The sequence below is a fragment of the Mobula birostris genome, chromosome 9, assembly GCF_030028105.1.
Source record: "Mobula birostris isolate sMobBir1 chromosome 9, sMobBir1.hap1, whole genome shotgun sequence".
Taxonomy (NCBI): Eukaryota; Metazoa; Chordata; class Chondrichthyes; order Myliobatiformes; family Myliobatidae; genus Mobula; species Mobula birostris.
This window is the reverse complement of record NC_092378.1, coordinates 35,100,745-35,126,615: the sequence shown is the minus strand read 5'-3', so window position 1 is coordinate 35,126,615 and position 25,871 is coordinate 35,100,745. Positions and strand designations below refer to the sequence as shown.

The following is a 25,871-nucleotide window of genomic DNA, read 5'->3' as shown; positions in this document are numbered from 1 at the left end:
TCTGCACTCCAGCACAATCACATCCTAAAGTGTGCCTACCAGAAATGCTGTATTGACAACAGCAATATTTCACACAATGGAAGAAAAATGGAGAACATTTTTCTACTGAATGGTATTATACCTGCTAGGGGAAAGGTTAAATATAACTTCTGAGCATGTGACTTAGCCAAAAATACGCACACATTTGGGATGCGGGACAAGAGAACTCTATTCAGGAGTACTGCACTTTTGGCGCTCTTTGAAAGTCAAACAGATTAATTTTATCAGCTTTCTTCTCTCTCATATGATTTCCCTCTTCATTCCTCCTGTGTCCCTACTTAGTTTCTCATATTTTGTTATTTTTTATATACTCTAGAAGGCAGCCTTTTTGGCCTACAGATCATTCCTATCAGTTCCATTAGCCCCCATTTCCCATAACCTCTCTCACATCTATCATCTTCCTCTAGATTTTCCTGCCAGCCCACTACACTGGAAGATATTTGCAGCAGCCAATGAGCTGGCAGCATGTAATCGTGATATGAGAGGAAACCCAAGCACAAGGGACAAGCAAACTCTAAACAGACAGCACAAGATCAGAATCTGACCTGGGCTGCTGGAACATTGTGACAGCAGGACCATCTGCTGTACAACTGTGCTGTCTGATCAGGTAGTGAATGATGCTTATGATGTTTCATCAACAGATAATGGATCCCATTCTTAGGCTTATTCCCTATGTAATTATTTTCCTGTATGAATACAACCATTGGTTCACTGTGGTGAAGCATTTCTAAGAAGTGATGGCTAGGGTGGACAGTATTTCCTGAGATTCCCAAGTAATCACACGAAACTGAGGTCACTCTTTCAAATTCTGAAGTCTAGACACAAAACGAAACAAGACTACTACCACCTTGTGTTCAAAAATCAGGTTGAAAGCAGCAGCCAGTCCATTGTTTTTCCACATTTATATGAGAGGTTCAGCTTAAAGTTTGCTTTCATTATGCACCAATTATACAACGTGAAGCAGTAATAATACAAATACTCTATGAGATTGACACAAATCACATGACTGGCAAGTAAAAAGAGAAATATGCATGGTTCACTTAAACTTCACCCAAGCTTATTTTTTGGGAAACTAAAACACCAGTCAAACTTTACTGCAATATTACAACGTGGCTCAAGTACAACAGAGCTTTATACACAGATGAAACACTCGTGTGGTACTTACGCCCTTCTGAAGGAAAACTGAGCTTTGCATTAATAGAAATTGGGGAAAAAACAGATAAATCTCAGAAGACACAGGCCACAAACTTTGTAAGAAAATGACAAAGTTAAGAGTGCACATCAATATTTGTATAATTAATTCAGAAGCATGTTGTGAATGAAGGACCAAGAATGTCAAGTTGCCCAGGATGCTAAATGATTTTCACCACTGTGTCATTAATCGCTAGAGTTTGCTATCAACCTCACTGCCAATTTTCCTGCACATTTGGTACTCCATATTAACAGTGAACCAAGAACTGGCTAATTTTAACAAGTCCTCCTTTATTTCCCTCAGCAAATAAAGAGATGTTTTCTTAGCCACTCTTTATATCTTCTCATTTCCTTCTTAGACATCCAAACATGTACTTTGAAGTCCCTCTGTCCTTCTCAGAATCCCATTATTTACTGTCTATTCACTTTTCTTGTTTACCTTTCTGAAATGCACCCAAATAAATTTCTTTTATCAATTTCCCTTCCGCATCACAAGTCCAGTACTGGATTTTTGAGAATGAAAGCTTTTATCTTCACTACCAAACACTTCTTTACCTTACCTTACATTTAACTTCATCAGCTATGCACCTTCATGCAGTTCTGAAGTAAACTGCCCAGATCATGTTCCCAGCAATTTCTTTATTTTACCTTCTTTTGTGTACAGTGTCATTAGTACAGTTGTTGCTATAGGCAATGCACATCACCACAAGAACAGTGATATGCTCATTAACCTTTATTTAATAAATAAGAATTAGGAGCAGGAGTAGGCCATCTGGCCTGTCGAGCCTGCTCTGCAATTCAATAAGATCATGGCTGATCTGGCCATGGACTCATCTCCACCTACCTGCCTTTTCCCCATAACCCTCAATTACCCTACCATGCAAAAATCTATCCAACCTTATCTTAAATATATTTACTGAGGTAGCCTCTGTTGCTTCATTGGGCAGGGAATTCCACAGATTCACCACTCTTTGGGAAAAGCAGTTCCTCCTCATCTCCAACAAATTTACTCCTCCAAATCTTGAGGCTATGTCCCCTCGTTCTAGTCTCACCTACCAGTGGAAACAACTTTCCTGCCTCTACCGTATCTATCCCTTTCATAAAGGACATACTGTGCGAAACACAGCCTTTCATAGTATTTCACAGGTTTGTTGTTGTGTTAATTCATACTCTGAGCTGTTGGATGACATTAACTCTCCTGTTTCATCAGTCCCAGACAGACCCATTACACGATGTCTGGTCGATTTGAAGGACAGTAAAAACTAAGGATTACTATAAATTACAACCCTTTGAGCCAAATATATTAAAGTCTGCACGCAGATCTATGAAAAATTCTCTCCCTTGCTGGAAAGTACATCTGGAAACTTCACATTTTGTGCATACATCTTGTTTCTGTCTAGTACTGTACGCTGTGAGTTGGCTGATGAGGCCAATACAAGATACATAAACACTGACAAAGGTGGGGAAGAAGATGCTCGACAGATGAGGAGGATGTGTAGCATGGGAACATGGTGCCCCTATTCCATCATTTTTGTTAGCATGCTCTTGCTCCTGCTTCTAATCCTAATCCTGATGAAGGGATTCAAGAATCTCTGTGCCTTCCTGTATGTACTTTCTTCATTTTGAACAGTCATAAGCCAAGAACGACCATGAGTTGATAAGGATATGGCATTTAATTTGCCCAAGACAAATTTGAGGACATCCTTGAAATGTTCTCTCTGTCCTCATGGAAATATGGCATAAAATTGTTGAAACCTGGTGGCTACCATGTCAAATTCATGGGAAAAAAATCACATTCACTGGAACAATTGCACATAACTAGAACCTTAAAGCTGGGGATGTTGGCAGAGGACACTAACGTTGACAAGAAGTGAAACAATTGATTTGGTTCACTTTGTGGGGACCTCAAATCCTTCCATTGTTTTGAGGTGCCTGCTACTGCTAAATACACAGGAAAGAAGAGTTCAACTGGTCGGCACATCATGCCAAATTTGAACCATCGATCATCTGCCATCGAAACCGTTTTCTACATAATTATTAACTCCATTTTACAATTACAGCATGCTCACAGCTGGAGTCAGTTTACTTTTTTGTAATCATGAGGACATCCAAACTCTACTGTCCAAAACCTGAATCAGTCCTACTTGGCCATTACCTTAGCTTCATCTAGCAACCTCAATTTTAAAACTTTGAATGCTTTTGAAGGCTTTTGGCCGAAAGTGTCAACTCTTTATTCCCCTCCATAAATGCTAGTTGGCTTGCTGAGTTCCTTCTGCATCTGCAGAATCTTATGTTTATTAAAACTTAGAAGTTGTTTTCAAATCCTTTCATGGTCTCACACTTCACAATCTCTCTTCCTGCTTCACAATTCTCTGAGCTAACTACACTCCAACAATTCTGAACTTTTGTCTTTCTGTGAATTCAGTTGCTTCACTATTGTGTTTTCAATCACCCAAGTTCTCATCTCTGCAGTTCCCTAATGCTTCCACCACCATCTCCATCAACTGATGACTACCTGAATATCCTGATGGAGAGAATGGTGGAAGGAGAGCCACTAACAGCATTTAAAATCACAAACAAGAGAAAGTCTGCAGATGCTGAAAATGCAAGCAACACACACAGAATGCTGGAGGAACTCAACAGGCCAGGCAGCATCTATGGAAAAAAGTAGTCGACATTTCAGGCTGAAACCCTTCGGCAGGACTGGAGATAAAAAAAGCTGAAGAGTAGATTGGAAAGGTGGGGGTTGGAGTGAGAGAAAAACACTAGGTGATAGGCAATATGTTGCAAGCCTACACTGGTGACTGTCCCACACTTTTCCTACGCTACATCGACAATTGCATTGGTGCTGCTTCCTGCACCCGTGCTGAACTCGTCGATTTCATCCACTTTGCCTCCAACATCCACCGAGTCCTCAAATTCACCTGGTCCATTTCCAACACTTCCCTTCCCTTTCTCGACCTCACTGCCTCTGGAGACAGCTTATCCACTGATGTCTATTATAAACCAATGGACTCTCACGGCTACCTCGTCCCACCCTGCTACTTGTAAAAACGCCATCCCCTTCTCTCAATTCCTCCACCGCATCTGCTCTCAGGATGAGGTTTATCATTCTAGAACGAAGGAGATGGCCTCCTTTTTCAAAAAAAGAGGCTTCTCTTCCTCCACCATCAACACTGCCCTCAACTGCATCTCTTTCATTTCATGCACATCTGCTCCTACCCTATCCTCCTGCCACGCTACCAGGGATAGGGTTCCTCTTGCCCTCACCTACCACCCCACCAGCCTCCACGTCAGCACATAATTCTCCAAAACTTCCGCCACTTCCAGCGGGATCCTACCACCAAGCACATCTTTCCCTTCCTTCCACTTTCTGCTTTCCGCAGGGATCACTCCTACGTGACCCCCTTGTCCATTTGTCCCTCCCCACTGAGCTCCCTCCTGGCACTTATCCTTACAAGTGGAACAAGTGTTTCCCCTGCCCCTACACCTCCTCCTTCACTACTATTCGGGGCCCCAAACAGTCCTTCCAGGTGAGGCAACACTTCACCTGTGAGTCTGTTGGGGTCATATACTGTGTTTGGTGCCTCTTGTATATCTGTGAGATCCAATGTAGATTGAGAGACTACTTTGCCGAGCATCTAAGCTCCGTCCGCCAGAACAAGCGGGATCTCCCAGTGGACACCCATTTTAATTCCAGTTCCCATTACCATTCCAATATGTTCATCCACTGCCAGGATAAGGCCACACTTAGGTTGGAGGAACAACACCTTATATTCTGTTTGGGTAGCCTCCAACCTGATGACATGAACATCGATTTCTCAAACTTCTAGTAATGCCTCCAACCCCCCTTTCACCGTTTCCCACCCCCTTGTCCCTCTTTCGTGTCACCTCCCTGCCCACCCACCACCTCTCTCTGGTGCTCTTCCCTGCCTCCCCTTTCTTCTTTCTTCCATGGCCTTCTGTCTCTTTCACCAATCAGCTTCCTAGCTCTTTGCTTCATCCCTCCCCCACTCCCGGTTTCACCTATCACCTGGTGTTTCTCTCCCTTTCAAGCCTACTCCTCAGCCTTTTCTCTCCAATCCTGCCGAAGGGTTGCGGCCTGAAACGTCGACTGTACCTTTTCCATAGATGCTGCCTGGTCTGCTGAGTTCCTCCAGCATTTTGCGTGTGTGGAACAGCATTTAAAAGGTGTCTAGATGAGCACTTAAATCACCTACGCATTGAAGGCTAAGTGTCCAGTGCTGGAAGATGGGGTTAATGTGGCAGGGTTCTTATTGGTCTGTGAGGCTAAGGTGGATGGATTGAATGGCCTGTTTCTGTGCTGTGTGACTAGGTATATGGGCATGCTGAAGCTGCTATCTGTTTTGCATGGTAATCCTCACAGCAAATTTTGCCCAAGAACACTTTGAAGTGCTTTAAATCTTTTGATGTTATTGTAAATGAAAACATGTGTTTGTTGTTCAAAGTGTAATCAGGATGAAAAGAAAACATAATAATATTAGATAAAAATATCTTTGGCAGACTAAAGATCACTGAAAATGAGAAGAGAAGTAGCAAGATGAAGGGGCAGATAGGATTGGGAAGCATGCAGAATTTTTTCCGGTTTGCCTGCAAAGCTTAAGTCAACAAATTAGTACTATAAAAACAAGGAGATCTATTCAAAGGGAATCCTGTAAACATTGTGGACTGGATCAAATTATTACAACATAAAAATATAAAATGCTGGAAAAACTCAGCAGCTCAAACAGTATCTGTGGAAGGAGAAACAGTTTGAAGTTTCAACTTCAAAACCCTTCACCAGAACTGCGAGAGAAACAAGTCAGTCTGGATAGTGGAGGAGGTAGAAGATCATAGCTGGAACAAAGGGAGTTTCACTGATACGACGAATAATGGGCAGTCAGATCAAATTAAGCTTTCTTGTCTGTGGGAATTATCGTTAAAGTCACACAGTTTGTGTCATGTTGAATAGTCTGACAATTACTCAAAAAAAAAGAAGAATGCAGACAATAATTTCAAATGAATAATAGTCTCTGAAAGTATTACAAACACTTTCTGAAGGCTGCTGGTGTACTGTATTTAATTCATTCTATGGTGGACATCAATATGGATAAAATCAGGTTATCAAATATGAAAAACATATTGGGTTCAACAGAATTTGCCTTTTAAGAAATACTTGTCAAGCACTTGCAAACAAATGCAAAGAAAACAAGAAGGCATGCTGAAAACATAGCAACAAGTTCTTCTTTGGAAGAGACTTATTTGCTTCTGGCGGTACAGGATGAGAAGAAAATACACAGTCTTATCCTTGTAAATTTCTGGTTCTTGAATAATAACTCAACCAGGAAAGATTGGGAAAATACTGATGAGTGTGGAGACGAAAACAGAAAGACCTCAGAGTGTATGTTCACACAGCCTTCAAAATAGGCCAATGGCTTTTTTTTATTAAGCAAAGCACAGAATAAAGAGCAGGGGGATCATGCTCTAATGTTCCACATTCTAACTTGGGATTAGGCAGAGTATATTTCTCTACTTGCATGAACAAAATTGATTGAATTATACATCACCTCTACTTTTGTTATTCCAGTGTGCCTTTTTCTAACCCTTACTAACATCATACTTTAGATTTTCCTGTTCCAGCTGGGCTGGACTTATAGCTTCACTTGAGGCTCACTGTTGGTTAGGGTTGACCATGGATGTTGCATCCTAGCAACTCAGGGCGGAATGATATGGAGAGTAAGCCTATGTAGCAGGCTCCCCCTCTCCACACAGCTGATGAATCCAAAGGAACAGCAGAGACCAATACAGCTTGGCACTAGCATCTTTGCAAAAGTTGCCAGTCAGCATTGAACTCAATGTAGGATTGCCTTAGGGACTCCAACTCTGGACTTTTCCTTGGGGTTTACTTCCAAAGCCTTCCCCATGAGTGGCTATAGCCGCAAAGCAGCAGAGGTTTGAGATCAGAGTTTTCCTTCTACTAGATGAGCTACCAACTACAGATGATGAGCCCCATCTGCCCGAAGCAACTGGTTTAAAGACACCAGTAACCTGCCTTTGCCCCTTCAACTGTCAGTAGAAATGGTTCTTCTGGGCTTAGTAGCTAACCCGCACATGAAGGCCAAGAGTTGAACTTGGTTGTCAGAGGCTACTTGAGATGCACGCCAATGGTAGAATTTCATCAGTAGTGGGAGCATATCCCCACTACCATCCCCCAGCTACACCAACCTTACAGAACCAATAGAATTCTTACAATACAATACCCTCACAATTCCAGCAGTTCAGTGAAAAATATGACTGTAAGGTTTGAAGTAGGATTGTGCATGTCGAATTGAATCAAATAATTAAATGGACAGTAAACAATTCCTAGACCTAACGTTTGGACCGCCAAAGTGGAACTTAAATAAATAAAATAAGAAAATTGTTTTCACTGAGATGATCCCTCAGTATCAGATGTACACGATTAGAGGCTGAACACTACATAGCGAGACACTCATTTTCCAAATGAAACAACACATTAAATTATGTCTAATGCTACTGAAAGACAAATAAATATATAGAGGCCAAATTTCCAGAGCCAAAATTCTAGCAGATGTCTGACAGAGAAAAAAAAATCAGAAAAAAAAGCTGGGAATTATATACACAAGTTCCCACATTCAGTTGGGAAATCTTTTATCCAACCCTTTCAAAGTTGCTCATCTCAGAGAGGGAGGGGCAGCAAGGGGAACCATCTAAAGGCGACCAAACAAAAGCCACGTTAAGTGAAACTTAGCGTTCACCAGTAAAAGGAAAAGGCAAACACCAGTAAGGAGGGCCAGCTCAGAAAGTGCTTGCTACCATTACTGCTGGGATTTTATCATCAGTTCACTTTGGCTAATGACACACAACTATTTTGAAGTGAGGACAAGACTTACTCCCAAAACCGATTCTGAGAGCCACCCACAAGAAATGTCAGATTTCAGCCATACATAACAGTCAGATCAAAAAACATAATAAGGCAGACTACACACAATGCTAGAGCCTTCTCCTGACTAAACCAATAAAACAAAAATATGTTTGACAATCAAAACAGGACAATTAACAACAAAGCATTAGAATCTCAGGGAACAGGCCAACAGCAAACCCTAACCAACAGAGCCAATCCTTGCAATGTGGCTAGGACAGTTGGCAATGGCAATCACAGGCAAAACTCAGATTGTTCAAGTGTGGCCCTCGTGAGCTGTGGTGTGGTTAGACTTGTACCAACTTTGAGTCGGGATAGGAAAGGAGTCGTCAGTGTGCTTCCACTTGCCTCAAAATATGTCAGCATTAGAATCAATGCTAAATGAAGTGATTCATATCTAAGCAATACCATCACTGCCTAAAGGCACTGCAACCTGAATTCTGCTGATTAGAAATGGTCTCAATTATATATCTAACTTGAGAAATCAAACAATCATATTTACTACACATATTTTTTGAACCAGAGTTTTTAAACCATCATAAAATCAGATGACTTTGATAAAGAGGCAGAATAAAAGGAAAGATGAGAGTGTGGCACTTCAGAGATGGAAGTAAACAAAGATCAGGTTGAGGAGATGGTGCTTGAGATTGAACAGGAGATCAAGGTTCAGATGGCAGGATAGTAAGAGACAGCCTGATGGTGATCACAAGGTGATGAGATAGCAGGAGTCAAGGCAGCAGCAATATGAATGAAGAGGAAAGTGGGAGACAAAGTAAAAATGATAGCAAGGGTAAAGGCAGCTAGATTGAAGTCTGGGGTCCAGAATACGGCAAGGAGGCAATTTCTGTGGGTTATGGCTTTATATACAAGGAGGCCATAGATTTGAGGTGATAGTAGACTGAGAAGGAAATGAATGTGAAATGAGGACTGAGGTGGGGGGGGGGATAGTTGAGAAATGGCAATGCAGATGATGGAGAGAATGTTTTGAACACTCAGTCAAATTTATTTTCCAGAATAAATAAAAAGGTATTATATTTAGAGCGATGGTCTAAAAATATAAAATCCTCAAAGTTAAATTATGCCACCCAGTGTTACAGCTGCTGAGGTACTAACACTCTGAATTCTCTCTCATGATTTCTCCGTTCCTTAAAAAGTATCCCATTACCTGTCCTAATGACCTTTTGTGGCTTGACATCAATTAATATTCCTGTGAATTACTGAGCTATGCTTTTGTTCACTCAAAGGCCATGCCAAAATGGAAAGAATAGCATGTGCTCTTGTTGAATCGTTTAATTGCAAATATTTGTCAAAGTAGAAAAACGCTATCCTTTAAGATTTTTTGAGTGTACTAAAAATCTGCAACTCCATGCATAATAATTACAACTTAAACTATTTGCACAATCAAAACAATATAATGCAAGACATGCAAGGGTTGTGCATGTGGAAAAGCAAGTTATGATGGACATCTGGAGTTGTTGCAATCATTGGATTCAATTCAATTAAATTGAAGGCATCAGCTGTAGATATTTTGATTAGGAGGGGATGTACTTGTAACTACGTTCTTATTGCACAAGGCTACACAAGAGGAATTGTACCTAGATGTGACATCATATTTCAAAGTTCGAAGTAAATTTATTATCAAAGTACATAACAGTATATGTCACCATATCCTACTAGGAGATTCTTTATCTTGCAGGCAATTCACAATAAATACAAAGGAACACAGTAGAATCAATGAAAAACTGCACACAACAAGACGGACAAACAACCAGTATGCAAAAGAGAACAAACTGTGAATATACAAAATGAGGAATAAATAAACAAGTAAGCAATAGATGTCAAGAACATGAGATGAAGAATCCTTGGAAGTAGGGTTGCGGGTACAGTTCAGTGTAGGGAAGAAGGAAGTGAAGTGAAGTTATCCTCTATGTTTCAAGAGCCCGATGGTTTCTGAATCTGATGGCGTGGGTACTCAGGCTCCTGTACCTCTCTGCCTGATGGCAGCAGTGAGAAGAGAACATGCCTGGGATGGTGGGGGTCTTTGATGATGGATACTGCATGCTTGTGACAGCACTCCTTGTGGGTGTGCTCAATGGTGGGGAGGGCTTCACCCGTGATGGACTGAGCTGTACCCACTATTTTTTGTAGGCTTATCCATTTAATGGCACTGGTGTTTCCATACCAGGCCATGATGCAACCAGTCAGTATACTCTCCACTGTTCACCTATAGAATTTTGTTAAACGACATGCCAAATCTTTGCAAACTTCTAAGAAACTAGAGTGCTTAATGGTACCTGTGAGCTGGGCCCAGGACAGATCTTCTGAAATGGTAAGACCAAGAAATTTAAAGTTGCTGGTCCTCTTCACTTCTGATAGCCTGATGAGCACCAGCTCATGGACCTCTGATTTCCTTCTCCTATTGTCAATAATCAGCTCTCTGGTCTTGTTGATATTGGGTGAGAGGTTATTGTTATGATACTACTCAGCCAGATTTTCAACCTCCCTCCTATATACTGACTTATCACTACCTTTGATTCAGACAATGACAGTGGTGTCATCAGCAAACTTAAATATGGCGTTGGACCTGTGCTTTGCCTCACACACGTTAAGCGGGGAGCAAATCATACAGCCTTGTGGTGCACCTGTGCTGATGGTGATTGTGGAGGAGATGTCATTGCCAAATTGAACTTTCTGGGGTCTGCAAGTGAGGAAATTGAGGATCCAGTTACACAAGGAGGTATTGAGGCCTCAGTCTTGGAGATTATTGATTAGATTTGAGGGGATAATAGTATTGAATAACAAGCTGTAGTCAATGAAGAGCATCTTGATGTATGCATCTTCACTATCCAGATGAATATCAATGTGTAGTACAGTTGACTGGTTAATTTGAAGAGTATGGAATGTCTGAGAAGGACAAAGAAACTCTTTTACTACATATGAGGTTACAGTCAGTCTTTGAAAGTAGGCAAAATGGAATAAATCAATTATTGGAGATGCCCTGGTTACAATTGTACAGTTGCAAGCCAACATAACTAGGCAACTGGTTAAAGGCATTGGAGGAAAGTAGTGAAGTTGGCTTTATTGCAAATTAAAGAAAGGTCAAGAAAAATGATGAGAAATTACACATTTTGATCACAATTGTGAACAATGCCCTCTTTAAATTTGGTTTAGATCTTTGTGGTGCTGTAGAAAGGATGGAAACTTGAATGTTTGACAGTTGAGCATGGACCTACAAGACACAGATTCAAATATGAAAGGCAATGAAATAAGTATTTGTTTAGAAACTTGACAAGAAAACTCAGGAAGCTGCAGTCATTTTATGAGAAGGAAGATTATTTCAAATTAAGTTTGCAGAATTATGTGAATATCTTTATCCTTTATCTGATATTTACCTAGTGACACCAGCCTTAGAACAGAAGCTGCACCTAAAGTACATTTATGACATTGAAAAGGATTTTCAAAAGCTCAGGCAAATTTTATAATAACCTACGCAATGTATCATAACTCATGCAAGATCACCACTTTAAGGCGGTCCCCCACGTTGGCTCAAATACACTGCAATCAAATCATTCACTCAACACCCAGGCAACCAAATTATTTGTAGATAATTAGAAATCAGATACCATTGCATAGATGCATCAAAGCAGCACAGGAGAAAGTCATACTTTAGTGATACTGAATTACCACCACAGATATTTATGACTCAAATACCTGGAATACAATTATGCATCAAAATAAAGTGAACCTTTAACTCTTCCACCCTTGGCTTTCCCTTCCTGTTCTTTTCTCTTGACTTCCATATCCTACCCTAGGTTGTTTTTGTACTTTAATTTTATTTTATTTTCCAATTTCCACCTTGCTTTGTTTTAAAAGCTGTCTTTGTTTGTTGTCATTTTGCAGGCAGTTTAACATTTTCTAAAATGCATTGGAAACTGATCTGAAGGTAACCTATTGAAAGATCAGATTACACAGACTATACAGTGACATGATACTTCTGTTAAACTTCAACATTACCCAATCATTAAATAAGTTGACATAGATAGCACATAATGCCAAATAAGTTCTTCAGCTGCCCTATGCCTAAAACCATTGTTCTCTTTCTCATAGAAAGCACTGCTGGTTCAGCTGGTAATGCAAGATATTTCTTATAATTGCATCACGAATGCTTACTCTGCCAGCTATTGTACTTTCTTCACAAAACAGATTCAGAAATAAAACTATTATTTTCAACACTTTCATCTACATTATTTCTTTCCCACTAATTGGGGAGGTTTAAATCACATTTTCTTTCAATTCCTTAGAACTGAAATAATGCTCTTATGAAGAACATTATGGTATTTACATCATCTTCCTATTTGCATCACAGTCTCACCAGCTATGAGGCCAGGAACTGGCGAGACTGTGACACAAATAGGAAGATTATGTAAGCTTAGATAAATGCTAGGAAGATTTACTTGTTTCTTTTGAAGAAACTGAAGCAACAGCTCCCTGTATTGAAGCTTTCAATACTGACCCTTTCTCCAATCACTGTGCTTGATGCACCCTTTTAATATTTGACCAAAAGTCAAATCCTGTACATTGCATCAGCAGTTATCTCCACTTCTATTATATCACTGATTCCACCAAGATCCAGTCATCCATAAATCCTATTCTCGGAGGCTGCATTGACTTGAGTCAACCAACCTTTCCAATGTTCAAGTTTCTCCAGTTATCTTTAATTCACATCATTGCCCTGTTCCTCTCGTTTTCTAATTTCCAAATTCTCCAACTCACTCGAGTTATTGTTCTTCTGATTCTGTCCTCAATGTGCTCACGTTCAGCTCTAGACTGGAATTTCATACAAGGTTGCAGCAAAGATGGGGAAGCCTCCCATGCCTATAAACAAGACTCTCAGAGAACTATATGTAAAGGAGGGGAAGAAAAGAAACCAATGGCTGAAAACGTGGGTTCAAACAACAGTGCTGGAATTGTAATCTGAATACAATCAGAACGGAAATAAAGAGGGTGACACAGAAGTGCATCTAGTAAAGCCCCTCTATCACAGTGCCCGAAACTTGGGTTCAATTCTGACCCTGGGTGCGAGCTGCATGGAGTTTCAGCTAGGTGTTTCTTCTGGATGCTTGTGCTTCCTCCCTCAGCTCAAAAAATTTTCGGTTAAAAGGTTATTTGCCACTGAAAATTGCCCCTGCTGTGTTGGTGAGTGTTATAATCCGGGAAGAAATGAAGAGAAGAAGGGGAGAGTAAGATAATGAAATTAATGTAGAATTTGTATAAATGAGTGACTGATCATTGGCATGGACTCCGTGAGCTCAATGTTATTAAATGTTTTGATTTACCACAGTCAAATTTACATAATTTTGAATCCTTGCTGATAAAATATAATTTCATCAGCACTAATACAGAGAAGTCACATGTGGTCTTTAAAATTCATCTCATTCTTATGACTGTTATGTAGACTGCAGAAACAGAATTATATAGTATGTTTAACGCACCAATGTTATAAACTTACCTGTGAATTATGTTCTTGTCCCCACAGCCATCTCCCATTGTGGACACTCAGCTAAGAACATTGTGTGAATTATTTATTGATCTGGTAGCATTTCGGATTTCTTTTAACTTCTTAAATTGGGATGGGGGGGGGCGAGGAGGAGGTGGACACAAGATTCTCGCAAATGAACCATGCAACATACCAAACATTCAATAAGGTCAAAATCAACTATTTTAAACTCACCAATTTGTGTTCATTCTTCAGTAATTTTCAACCACAATTGACCAATTTGGTTTCAATACAATATGCTTGACCCATCCTAAGTTAAGGCCTAAAGCAAAGCTCTCCAGTAATTCAAATCAATAGGTTTAATTATATGTTCAATCAGAAACCTAATGTGCTGTTCTGAATGCCACCTAAGCAACCAATTATAAACTAGTAAATCAATTGCCAGTTTTTCTAAAGACCCTTAAATGGATAACATCCCCATATAATTAAGCAAGGGGAGCTTGATATTTAATACCAGGCTTCATTAGTTCTGAAGAAATATAGCTGATGGACTGATGTCCAATTTAAAGGCATTAATTCTCCCTGCCACTCATGTTCAGGCTGCATGATCATTATATAACTGCTTCATCTATCTACTTCGCTCACAGCCCTCAGAACCGTCCATTGTCTGCTCTCACAAGGCCTATGGGTACTAAAGCTTATGTCTAAGATAAATCAGCAGATATTTCTTCATTTTGCAAGCCGACAATACATCCGCCTTAGGGAAAGAAATAACACTTATTTTATAAGCACTTCCTTGGCATCCTCACCATTATGAGTGCTCCAGCAATGTACGCCCCCACACAGATATAACAAACAGAAAATGCTAGAAGCACTCAGTATAGCAGCCAGCAACTGAAAAGAGAGATAAGAAAATGCATAAAATCAAAACACTTCTGATATTGGAAATCCAAAATAAAAAAACACACAAAATGCAGAGATACTGATCAGGTCAGGCACCATCTTTTTTTGGATTATTAAACATGGTCAAAAGCAGTAAATGCTTAAGGGGTAGACAATGACTAACCAGTTCGGTGCTTTTAGATCAAACTTACACTGGAAGAGTTTCTTCAAATTACGTAACTTACATGACTTACACCTATTACAATCTCCATATCTATGCAACAAAAGCTCCCATGAGGAAATAATTAAAATACAGCAATAGAATTCTAACAGTCTGAATGGGTATTGCTTTGATTATTTTGACACATCTAAATTATCTGGTTCAGACTAATTTTGGTACTTTGCCATTCTGAATTATGTTACATACATCAATGAAATGCTGATTTAGTTCCTCCCATGCTTTACAGAAAGAGAATTCTATTTAGGTGGCGTGTTTCATGATCTCAGGGCGTTACATTGTACCTTACAAAATATAATTGCTACTGAAATAGCATCTAATTGCACAATGAACATTCATTCTACAATGGATTCAGATTAACTGGGTCATCGGTTAATCATGACAGCCGCTTATATGGAAAAACTCTGAAAGAACTAAAACTAATCAAGAAAATAGCAGGGATTCCCTTTGTTTATTTGGGACACTATCCCGCTTTATTGGGCCAGAAGACTGTTACCGAACAGTTTCTAACTAGCGTCAGTCGCATGCACTTGTGTGGTTGTTAGACACTACACCATGCTTAACACAAAGTTGTTAAGTGGTATCAGTTATGTGTGTTTATTTTCAAAAAGCAGTGATTTTTATCATTGATAGTTGGCAAGAAATAAGCAGTAAGACAATTCAGAATTGTTTAGCTCAGTGCCTGTTTCAAGCAGTCAGGCTTGGAGATGTCAGAAATGGCCAGGACTGAAAATGAAACGATTTCACAACTTCAACAGTAAGGACTATGAAGAATTTGAAGGTATCAACAATCCCTTGAATGTTACAATGAAAATGAAGATTTGGAGGAACAAATTGTTGAAAGCATTATATGAAGGTAGTCCATTATCTGCACTGACTTTATTCATTTATAGTCAATCAAAAAAATGCGACGGATAAATTCCTCCGCCGATAACTATTAGGAACTAACACACCATTTTATAGTACTGTAGTAGTATTGATAGTGTTCTAACTTGTTCTGCATTTCATTTAGATACATAATTTGTTACTCAGTTAAATGGTAGTTTGTCTTTTTTATACCATGAAACAGCTGCTTAAGTGGGCCAAAAAGTACTGGTCCCTATTAACAGGAATCCACTGTATACGATAATGATTAGGTAATTTTTCTAGCAAGTGAATTGATCAATAAGTGAATGAGCAAAGCACCGTGACTAACTCCTGACATTTCAGTTGGAAGCAAGGGATTTATGATCTCCATTTGAAACACATCCACTCATCTATGGCTCACACAGATAGTCTTAAACATCAAACCACATGGAAGACCAGAAGGAACTCTCTCTGCTATTTAACCTCCTCTCAGAATGCCAATATCCTTCCTATTTTCACATCACTGTACTTTTGAATAGTGGCGCAGGTCAGGAGCAGAATTTTAAATTGACCTGAGCAGACTGATAGGACTGAAATTGAACATTTTAACCAAAAAAAAAACAGCACCTTAGTGCAGCACTGATAAATGCTAACCCAAATGCAGATGAAAGTCAAGGTAGATCGAACAGACATCACCATCTAACTCATTCTGAATTTCCTCCATTACAGTTCTGACAACCAGCAAGCTACTTGATTCTGTTTAGCTAAACAGTGAGTCATCACAAGTTTGAGCAATTTTTGATTACACACAGGCTGAATTCAGAGACCCAGTTGCAACTAGATGTCTGATCTACTATAATGCAGTAAATGCATTTAAATCATATTGGTTAAAACATAAATAATTGTCTACCATAATTCAAAAACTGCCAAAATATTTAATTTATATTACATCTTATTTTATCTCTTGCTTCCCCTTTATCACAGAAAGGTCTACACTCAGTGGGCATTTTATTAACTACATCTGCACACTTGCTTGTTAACTCAAATATCTAATCAGCCAATCATATGGTAGCAACTCAATGCCTAAAAGCATGCAGAGGTGGTTAAGAGGTTCAGTTGTTGTTCAAACCAAATAAAAAAATTGGGAAGAAATGTGATCTAACTGACTGACTGTGGACGGCGCTGAGGAGGCCTACAGGAGTGAGACAAATCAACTGGTTGTGTGGTGTCACAACAACAACCTTGCACTCAACATCAGTTGATTGTGGACTTCAGGAAGGGGAAATCAAGGGAACACACACCAGTTTTCAATGAGGGATCAGCAGTGGAAAGGGTGAACAGTTTCAAATTCCAGGGTGTCAACATCTCTGAAGATCTCTCCTGGGTCCAACATAGTGATGCAACTACAAAGAAGGCACAACAGCAGCCATTTTTCGTTAGGAGTTTGAGGAGATTTGGTATGTCACCAAAGACTCATGCAAATTTCTCCAGGTCTACCATGGAGAGCATTCTGACTGGGTACATCACTGTCTGGTATGGAGGGGCCACTGCAGAGGATCGGAAAAAGCTGCAGAAATTCAGCCAGCTCCATCATGGGCACTAGCCTCCCCAGCATCAAGGATACCTTCAAAAGGCAGCATCCATCATTAAGAGCCCCCATCACACAGGGCATGTCCTCTTCTTATTGTTACCATCATGGAGGTGGTACAGGAGTCTGAAGAAACACACTCAGCATTTCAGGAACAGCTTCTGCCCCCTGCCATCAGATTTCTAAATTGACAATGAACCCACGTACACTACCTCATTTTTTATTCTTTTTTCAGTCTCTTATTACACCGCTTATTTAATTTAATTTTAATATATATTTCTTATTGTAATTTATAGTTTTTTATTATGTATTGCAATGTATTGCTGCAGCAAAACAACAAATTTCATGACATGTGCCAGTGATACTGTACTAAACTTGATTTCTGATTTTGATTCTGAATGATTATTGGTGCCAGGTTTAAGTATCTCAGAAACTGCTAATCTCCTGGGATTTTTACATACGATAGTCTCTAGAGTTTATAGAGAATGGTGTGAAAAAAAATCCATGAGAGGCAGCTCTGCGGGCGAAAACACCTTGTCAATGAGGGAGGTCAGAGGAGAATAGCCAGACTGGTTCAATTTGACAGGAAGGCAACAGTAACTCAAATAGCCATGCGTTATTTTTCCAGTGATATGCAGAAGAGCATCTCTGAATATACAATATGCTGAACTGTGAAGAAGATGGGCTACAGCAGCAGAAGACCACAAGTATACACTCGGTTAGCACTCTATTAGCTACAGGAGGTACTGAATAAAGTGGCCACTGTGTGTATCGCTGTGGCTATAATATACCTTTTTCTAATTCCTGCAGCTACACTGTTCAGTTAAGAACATCCTTGGGATTCAGTATCCCTGACTGCAAAGCCAATCATGTAGTGGAATTCTCTCAAACAGCATGTAAGGAAGGAAAATACACAGACATTTGAATAGAAATACCTGAACTTCGACATATTATTTACATAAAAGGTGAAATATCATTAAAAATATTTAAAGTGCTTTTGTTGACATATCCACAGGCAGAAATTATAAAGCAGGATTAGGTTAATTACCACTGTCTCATATGACACAAAATTTGTTGCTTTGTGGCAGCAGTGCAGTGCAAAACCATAGGTATATAAACTTAGTTATTCAGGGTCAATGAGTTTGCCAACGAGTTATTATAGTTGACACATATAAAAAATGACTTTGAACTCAAAAAATTTGAGAAAAAGCTGTCAGAATATTAGCTGAAATTGATGTCAGTTCAAGTGCTTTCTCTTTATTCAGGAGAAGGTAGCTGCATGCATTGTAGGCAACTGACATACAGAGTCAATGAAAAACAACTTCAGGATTTCTATGTCAGCTTGTGCAAAAATCCTAAAGTTTCTGTCAGTTTCACAGAGTAATGTTGGCACACATTAGTCCTGCCATCATTACCATTGAAAAATCCTGGCCATTGTTCCTGGATATTCTGAAGGGCATTTGATTATAAGGAAGTTGGAGACCTTCCTGACAGGTGACTGCAAAGCAACAATAAAGTTCTTTTAAAGCCCACACAATGAAACATAAAAGCAATCCTCACACAAATAGGCTACTTGAGTTAGGATTAAAGGAAAAGCACTAAACTAAATAAAAGATACAGTTGCCTGATAGGAAAAAAAGATGTGGGAGAGCAGTTAAGCTCATTCCTTTGAAATTACACATTTATCTCAGAATGGTACTTTCATTGTACACATTCATTTATGAAAGATTTCTATCTCTTTAATGGACCATAGAGATCAGGTTTTTAGCCTCTCAGTAGGCATACACAGCTACGCCACTTTTGAAGGAAATTACTGACAGAAAGAAATAATGGTTAAATGTTTAACCCTTTTGTGCTGCAGCTCTAACAATGAAATTATGATCTTCCATTTTTCACAAGTAGTTGCTTCACTTACAAAGTTAGCGATGTCCTCATTTCTGCAGGGAAGTCCATACTTAAGGATCGCTCACAAAAGGTTCTGTTCCATTACAGTGATGTTGTCAAATTGAAATTCTGTTTTGACTAAACATCTACTAAAGTGTTCAGACTACATCCCAATAATATCGCAAACCAATGTTTTCAGTCCTCTTTTTAAATCACATTTTCCAGTTTACTTATGTTATGCAAAAGAATCTCAATATGCCAATTACTGACACCTGAGTGAAACTACATCTGAAATGTACTAGAAATATTGGTAGAACTTTAAAAACTGAAAGCTGAAGAGATCAAGCTGCCTCATACTAACTTTTCCTTTGAAAATGGACTTCAGAAACAATCTGCACTGCTCTTTTATGACTACATGATACTTTGCTAAAGAGGGGACTTGAGTCTCTAAAGCAGGTGTTCCCAATCTGGGTTCCATGGACTTCTTGGTTAATGGTACGGTCCATGACATAAAAAAGGTTGGGAACTCCTGGTCTAAAGTATTATAGAATGCAGACAATATGGACTGACTTGGCTACTATTATACTGACCAGGAACCAGTCTCTTCTAGCTGAACAGGATTAACAGAGATAAGGAAAGGATTTCAAAGTTTTAATCTAAATGATTTACCTCGGAAAGTGGGTCTGAGTAAGATGACAATTCGGAGAAAGGAGAGGTGGGAGGAGAAAACTGAGATGGACAAGCATATGAACATGTCATACAAGCAAGGAAAATGTCTGCTGATTCATAATTGCTGCCTCATTTCAGCCAATAAAGTTAAAAAAAAAAGCAAGGGAACCAGAAATGACTCAGAAAGAGCAATACAAATTAACCAAGTGCTTTAATGCAGAGATACTATACATCATCTCTAACACGCAGAGAGGGAATTATCTGTTGCAGATGGGTGTGTCAACACGAGCAGTTATAGAATGAACACCCCACAATCTTTGTGGAAATGAAGTCCCAACATCACAATTGGAGCTACTTGAATCCCTTCTATGGCAGTTCCACTGTGATGAATGAGACAGTTGAAGAAAAATCCAACAACTTTAACCAGTCCTTGAGATATTGTGGGCTATCAGGCAGCAACAAAATATACCTCACTATAGCCTCCTCATGAGGCTCACAGTACCAGAAGTTATTTTTCAACCAAGTTAATTCACAGCAAGTTTTCAGCATTTTCTGTTTTGTTTCCAATTTCCAGCATCTACATTATTTTGATTTTGTTTTATTGTCAAGTTCACTGCCACTTCTTTTCTGGGAATTCCCATGTAGACGACCATCACCTCTGGGACTTACTCCTGCAGGACTTCTGCCTGTACGTTTTGCCATGTTCATCCTTGATAGATTCTCTTTCCTTTTTAGTGTTTGATAAGGTATCAGCAAAAACTCACTTCTGCCAAAGTTGCCCTGTTGGGTATGCCCACAGCCACCACTTATAACCTACTACAGAGAACCAGGAGCTCAATGCACATGAAACTGCCCTCGTTAAACCACTTTGCACTCACCTTATTAGAGATATTCCCTTTGTTCTACACCCAATGTTTCTCTTCAACTGAAAACTAACTTGTATTTCTTTCTTTCCAATTTTGATGAAGGATCACCATACCTAAAACCAATAATAGATTCTCCTTCCATAGATACTGCTGAGAGTTTCCAACAATGTCGTTGTTTTTTTTGTTAAAAGCCTAGATTCAACATCAATTTCACAAGGAACTTAGGTTGTGCAGATCAGTTGCAGAATTGACAGATAAATTAGTGAATATTTTTTGGGTGACTTATGCAGTGTATTTAATATTTCAGTAATACTTGAGTAATATTGTAAATATAATTTATTCATTTATTGAGATACAGTGAGGATTAGGCCCTTTGAGCCACACTACCCAGCAATCTCCCAAATTAATCTTGGCATAATCAGGGGATAATTTACAATTGCCAGTCAATCTACCAACTGGTATGTCTTGGATTGTGGGAGAAAACTAGAGCACCCGGAGGAAACCTACATGGTCACAGGGAGAATGTACAAACTCCTTACAAGTAGTAGCGGGAATTGAACCCAGGTCACCTGTATAGTAGAGGATTGTGCTAACCACTACGCTACTGTGCCGCCCCTGATATTGTCTGATTAAGCATTGTTTGTTTATTTACATAATTCATTTGGGTAATATTGGGTAACATACGTGAGCGCCTTACCAAAAAAAAAAGAAAGAAAAGTTAAATACACAAGTATCCCAGTATTTGTGTTTTTCTTTCAATTGGTGTCTGGAATTACAAAACATAACAGTAACGCTGAGGTGGTTTTAAAACAAACCCAAGATGACTTCCTACTAGTTGAAGCACAGCACATTTTGCTTTGGAAGTGGAGTGAGACATTCGAGTTGTTTTTAAAAAAGGGCAGAAAATAGACAAAATTAACAAAGCAATGAGTACATCCGTGGATTTATAAACAGTGAGTACCAGGTGATCATAATAATAAATATTAAAAAAAGGAAAGCATAAATGGCTGGCTACATTGGAAAGACAGACACGTTCCATGAAGCAAATGAAATAGCTGAAGCATAAAGCATAAATGGCTGGCTACATTGGAAAGACAGACACGTTCCATGAAGCAAATGAAATAGCTGAAGAAAAATGAGTGCCAGTGTTGCTGAGAGCAACGGGTGGAAGACTATTCAATTTGCAACCAAACCAGCCGAAATGAGTTTTGTTAATATCATGAAGTTATGCAGGAACATTTAGATCTGAAACCATTGTCAAGTGCAAAATGCTTTAGGTTTCATAAGTGGAATGAAAAAGAAAGGGAGTTCATTTCAGCTTACGTGGCTGAATTGAAAAACTTGTCTGAGCATTGTCATTTCAGTGAAGGACTTAATGATGCACTGAGAAATTGTTTAGTTTGTGGAATCTTACAAGGAAGCATTCAAAAATGGCTCCTAACTGAAGCACACCTCACATTTAAAAGAGCAGTTGAAATCACCATATCAATGGAAACAGCAGATGGAGATGCAATTGAGTTGTAGTCAGGAATTAAAGTGAGCAGGAACAAACTGTGTTACTGTTGTGGCAGAGGCTCTTGTACACCAGACAAATTCAGGTTAAAAGGTGAAAGTTGCAGAAAATGCAACAAAGTGGGACACATACAAAGAGCATGTCAGACAGACAAAACTAAATGGATTGCAAGAGAAAAAGATAAAAAGTTAAGGGGCAGTTTCAAAAAGAGTCATTGAAATGCATTTCAAAGACACTGAACTGAAACCTGCAGATATCCAACTAAGAACTTATACTGGAGAAAAGATAGCTCCTGTGGAAATGACATTAATAACAGTGAAATACAACAACCAATAAGCACAATGGGCTTGTACGTGGTAAAACCAGAAGGGCCAGCATTGTGAAGCCATGATTGGCTGAGACAAGTACAACTCGATTGCAGATCCATCCACTATTTGCATGCCACATCCCCTGTAATAGAGTCATCTAAAAGCGAATTAAGGAAGGTACTGTATAATGCCACCGCAGTGTTAAAGGCACTGGAAAACTCAAACATATCAAAGGTAAAATAGTGTTAAATGAAAATTTCATAGCCAAGTTTTACAAAGCCTATCCAGTTCCTTATACCATCTGTGATAAAGTAACCTGTGAGCAAGATCAATTGGAGGCTGAAGGAATTCTTTCCAGGGTTGAGCGGAGTCCATGAGCAAAACTAGTGGTCCCGGTAGGTAAGAAGATCAGGTGTGTCAGGATCTATGATGATTTTAAGGTCACCATCAACCCAGTAATGATATAGATCAATACCCACGACCCAAGATAGAGGATATCTTTACAAACTTTTCTGAAAGAAAACACTTCAGCAAAATGGACTTGGCTGAGGCCTACCTACAGATGGAGATGGGAGAAGAGTCAAAAGTGTTCCTCACCATAAACAGTTACAAAGGGCTTTATTGCTACAATAGGCTTATTTTTGGAGTAACATCTGCACCTGCACTCTGGCAGAAAGCTATGGACCAGGTGCTGCAAGGTTGCCCAAGCATTCAGTGTTACCTGGATGACATCATTGTTACTGGCAAGGATGACAAGGAACATCTCCAAAACCTCAAGAGAGTGTTAAAAAGATTAGAAGATTATGGGCTCAGGGAACAATGGGACTAGTGTGATTTCTTTAAACCAAGCAGCTCTTACTGTGATCACGTCATTGACACACAAAGTTTACACAAGTGAGCTGAGAAAATTCAAGCAGTGGCGGATGAACCAAGGCCAAAAGACATGCCACAGTTGTGGTCCTTTTTAGGATTCGTCAATTACAATAACAGATCCTTGTCAATCCTGGTTACTGTGGTCCACCCCCTGAATGCATGATTACAGATCGGGAAGAAATGGCAACGGACAAAGGTAGCTTTCCATAAGGTAAAAGAAATGGTGACATCAGACACTGTACTCACACATCATGATCCACACTGTCCAGTGAAGCATGCCTGTGACACCTTGCCTTATAGTATAGATGCAAGCCGTGTCACATGTTATGAGTGATGGAAATGAACACCCCAGATAATTTGCATCACATTCCCTTACCAATGCAGAGAAGAATTATGCACACATTGACTGAGGGGCTTTGCGTCTGGTCTGGGGTGTAAAACATTTCAACAAGTACCTATATGGGAGAGAGTTTACCTTCATTACTGATCATCAATTATTGGTGTCCATTTTCAATCCACAGAAGGGTGTCCAACGAAGAGCAGCAGCTTGAATGCAGAGATGGGCTCTGTTTCTCAGAGGACACAATTACAAGATCGAATTCAAGAGCACAACTAATCATGGAAATGCTGATGGATTGTCCCATTTGCCCTTGGAAAAGGAAATACCTGAAAATTTTACAAAGGAGGACACTCTTCTTGAGGTATTCACCCTATTGCAAATTGAGAGTCTCCCTATTACAGCAGAGGTAATAGGGAGATACCAGAAAAGATCCCATACCGTCTCAGATCTACATGGCAACCCAAAATTCCAGATCCCCCATCCTTATCAGCTCCAGGATAGATTTGCTCTTGATGGGGCCTGCATTATTGAGGATCAAGAGTTGTTGTACCATCCAAGCTGAGAGCTAATGTGTTGGAGGAGGAGCTACATGTCGGTCATCTAGGTGTGCTCAAAATAAAAGCATTAGCTTGTAGCTTTGTCTGGTGACCTGGCATAGGTCACAGATCAAGCAGCTTGCCATGCACTATTCGGTTTGCCAACACGTCCAGAGGATGCCAACAGCAGTGCCTCTCATCCCTGGGAACAGGGTGCATTGCCCTGGCAGAGGATTCATGTGAATTTTGCCAGACCATTCACAGGCACAAATTTCTTGGTAGTAGTGGGTGCAGCTACAACTTGGCCTGAAGTGTTCCCAATAGTCTCCTCCACAGCCTCGCACACTGTTGATGTGTTGAGAAGCCTCCTCTCATGGACTGGTGTTCCAGAACTCTTGAGTCAGTGACAATGGATCAGAGTGTGTTGCAGAACAGTTTTAGTCATTCCTGAAAATGAATGAATAAGACATATTACATCTGCACCGTACCACACAGGAAAAAATGGCTTGGTGGAAAGGTTTGTCCAGTGTCTAAAGAATGCACTGCGAGCAATGTCAGCAGAACACACTACACTGAATCAGAAACTCACCAGTTTCCTCTTTGCATATCACAATACAGCATACTCCACAAACAACAACTCATCAGCTATGCTGTTCTTGGGTCGTCCATTGTGCTCATGCTTGCATCCCCTCAAAGAGCTTAGGAGACAATGGCGCCTAATGGCGACTCCTTTGCTTGTATCTTCGGAAACAGCTCTATTTCTATTTTTAATATCTCGATTTTCCCCTTCCAGGGTCCTTTTGAAGACCCTGACCTGGAGTTACACACTGACTTTGGTTATTTGCGGGAATGGGACCTGCTCTCAGGGTCTCACAACTGGCCATTATCTGATGTGGCCCAGAAGATTAGTGCGCCTTCAGAGTTTCAGGATTTCATGGCTCTGGAGGTAGGTGGACTGGAGGTTGGCGCCTCTTCAGGAAATTGGTGTGTTGTGGGAGACGGAAGATCAAAAGCAGCAAGCTGGCTGCTGGCTGTGTGTCCAGTGACCCAAGTTCTTTGGGCACAGAACTCAGAAAAAGCGATGCAAAGGACTTTTAACATTGTAAATCAGCAAGTTGTTTGCTATGTCTCTCCTCTCACTATGAAACCGACACACCTCTTTTTCCCTTATTAAGGAGAGAGAGAGCCTGTGGTATGTCGAATTACTGGGTGAACGAGTAGTCTTTGGGGTACTGCAAGTCTGTGTCTTTATTGATGTTTTGCTGCACGCTTGAGTGCTTGGTGGGAGGGGTCCGATGCTTTTTTTTGCTGGTGGGGGAGGGGGGTCATTGCCTTGCTGCTGCTTACGCATGGGAGGGGGGAGCTGGGGGGTGCTTTGGGGTTCTAACATTTAACTGTCATTTATTCTTTGGGGCACTCCTCTGCTTTTGTGGATGGTTGCCAAGAAAAAGACCTTCAGGATGTATATTGTACACATTTTGCTGACATTAAATGTACCTATTGAAATCTTTGAAACCTAATTGCAGGAGGAGTATCGTGCTTTCCCTTCTGCTGTCATCAATGATGTCCTCACCCGCATCTCCTCCATTTCCCACACTTCGGCTCTCACCCCATCCTCCCGCCACCACAACAGGGACAGAGTTCCCCTTGTCCTCACCTAC

The 25,871-nt window shown here is 40.0% G+C and overlaps 1 protein-coding gene across 2 annotated transcripts in view; it reads right to left on the bottom strand.

The window, feature by feature from the left end:
• Positions 1–25,871, bottom strand: part of atxn10 (ataxin 10) — a 215,589-nt gene that overhangs the window by 62,459 nt on the left and 127,259 nt on the right. The window contains exon 10 of one of the 2 annotated variants that reach the window (XR_011887143.1): positions 23,810–24,657. The exons of the other annotated variant lie outside the window; for it this stretch is intronic. The gene's annotated coding sequence lies outside the window, so the exon portion shown is untranslated. The remainder of the gene's footprint in view (positions 1–23,809; positions 24,658–25,871) is intronic. 2 annotated transcript variants of the gene reach the window in all.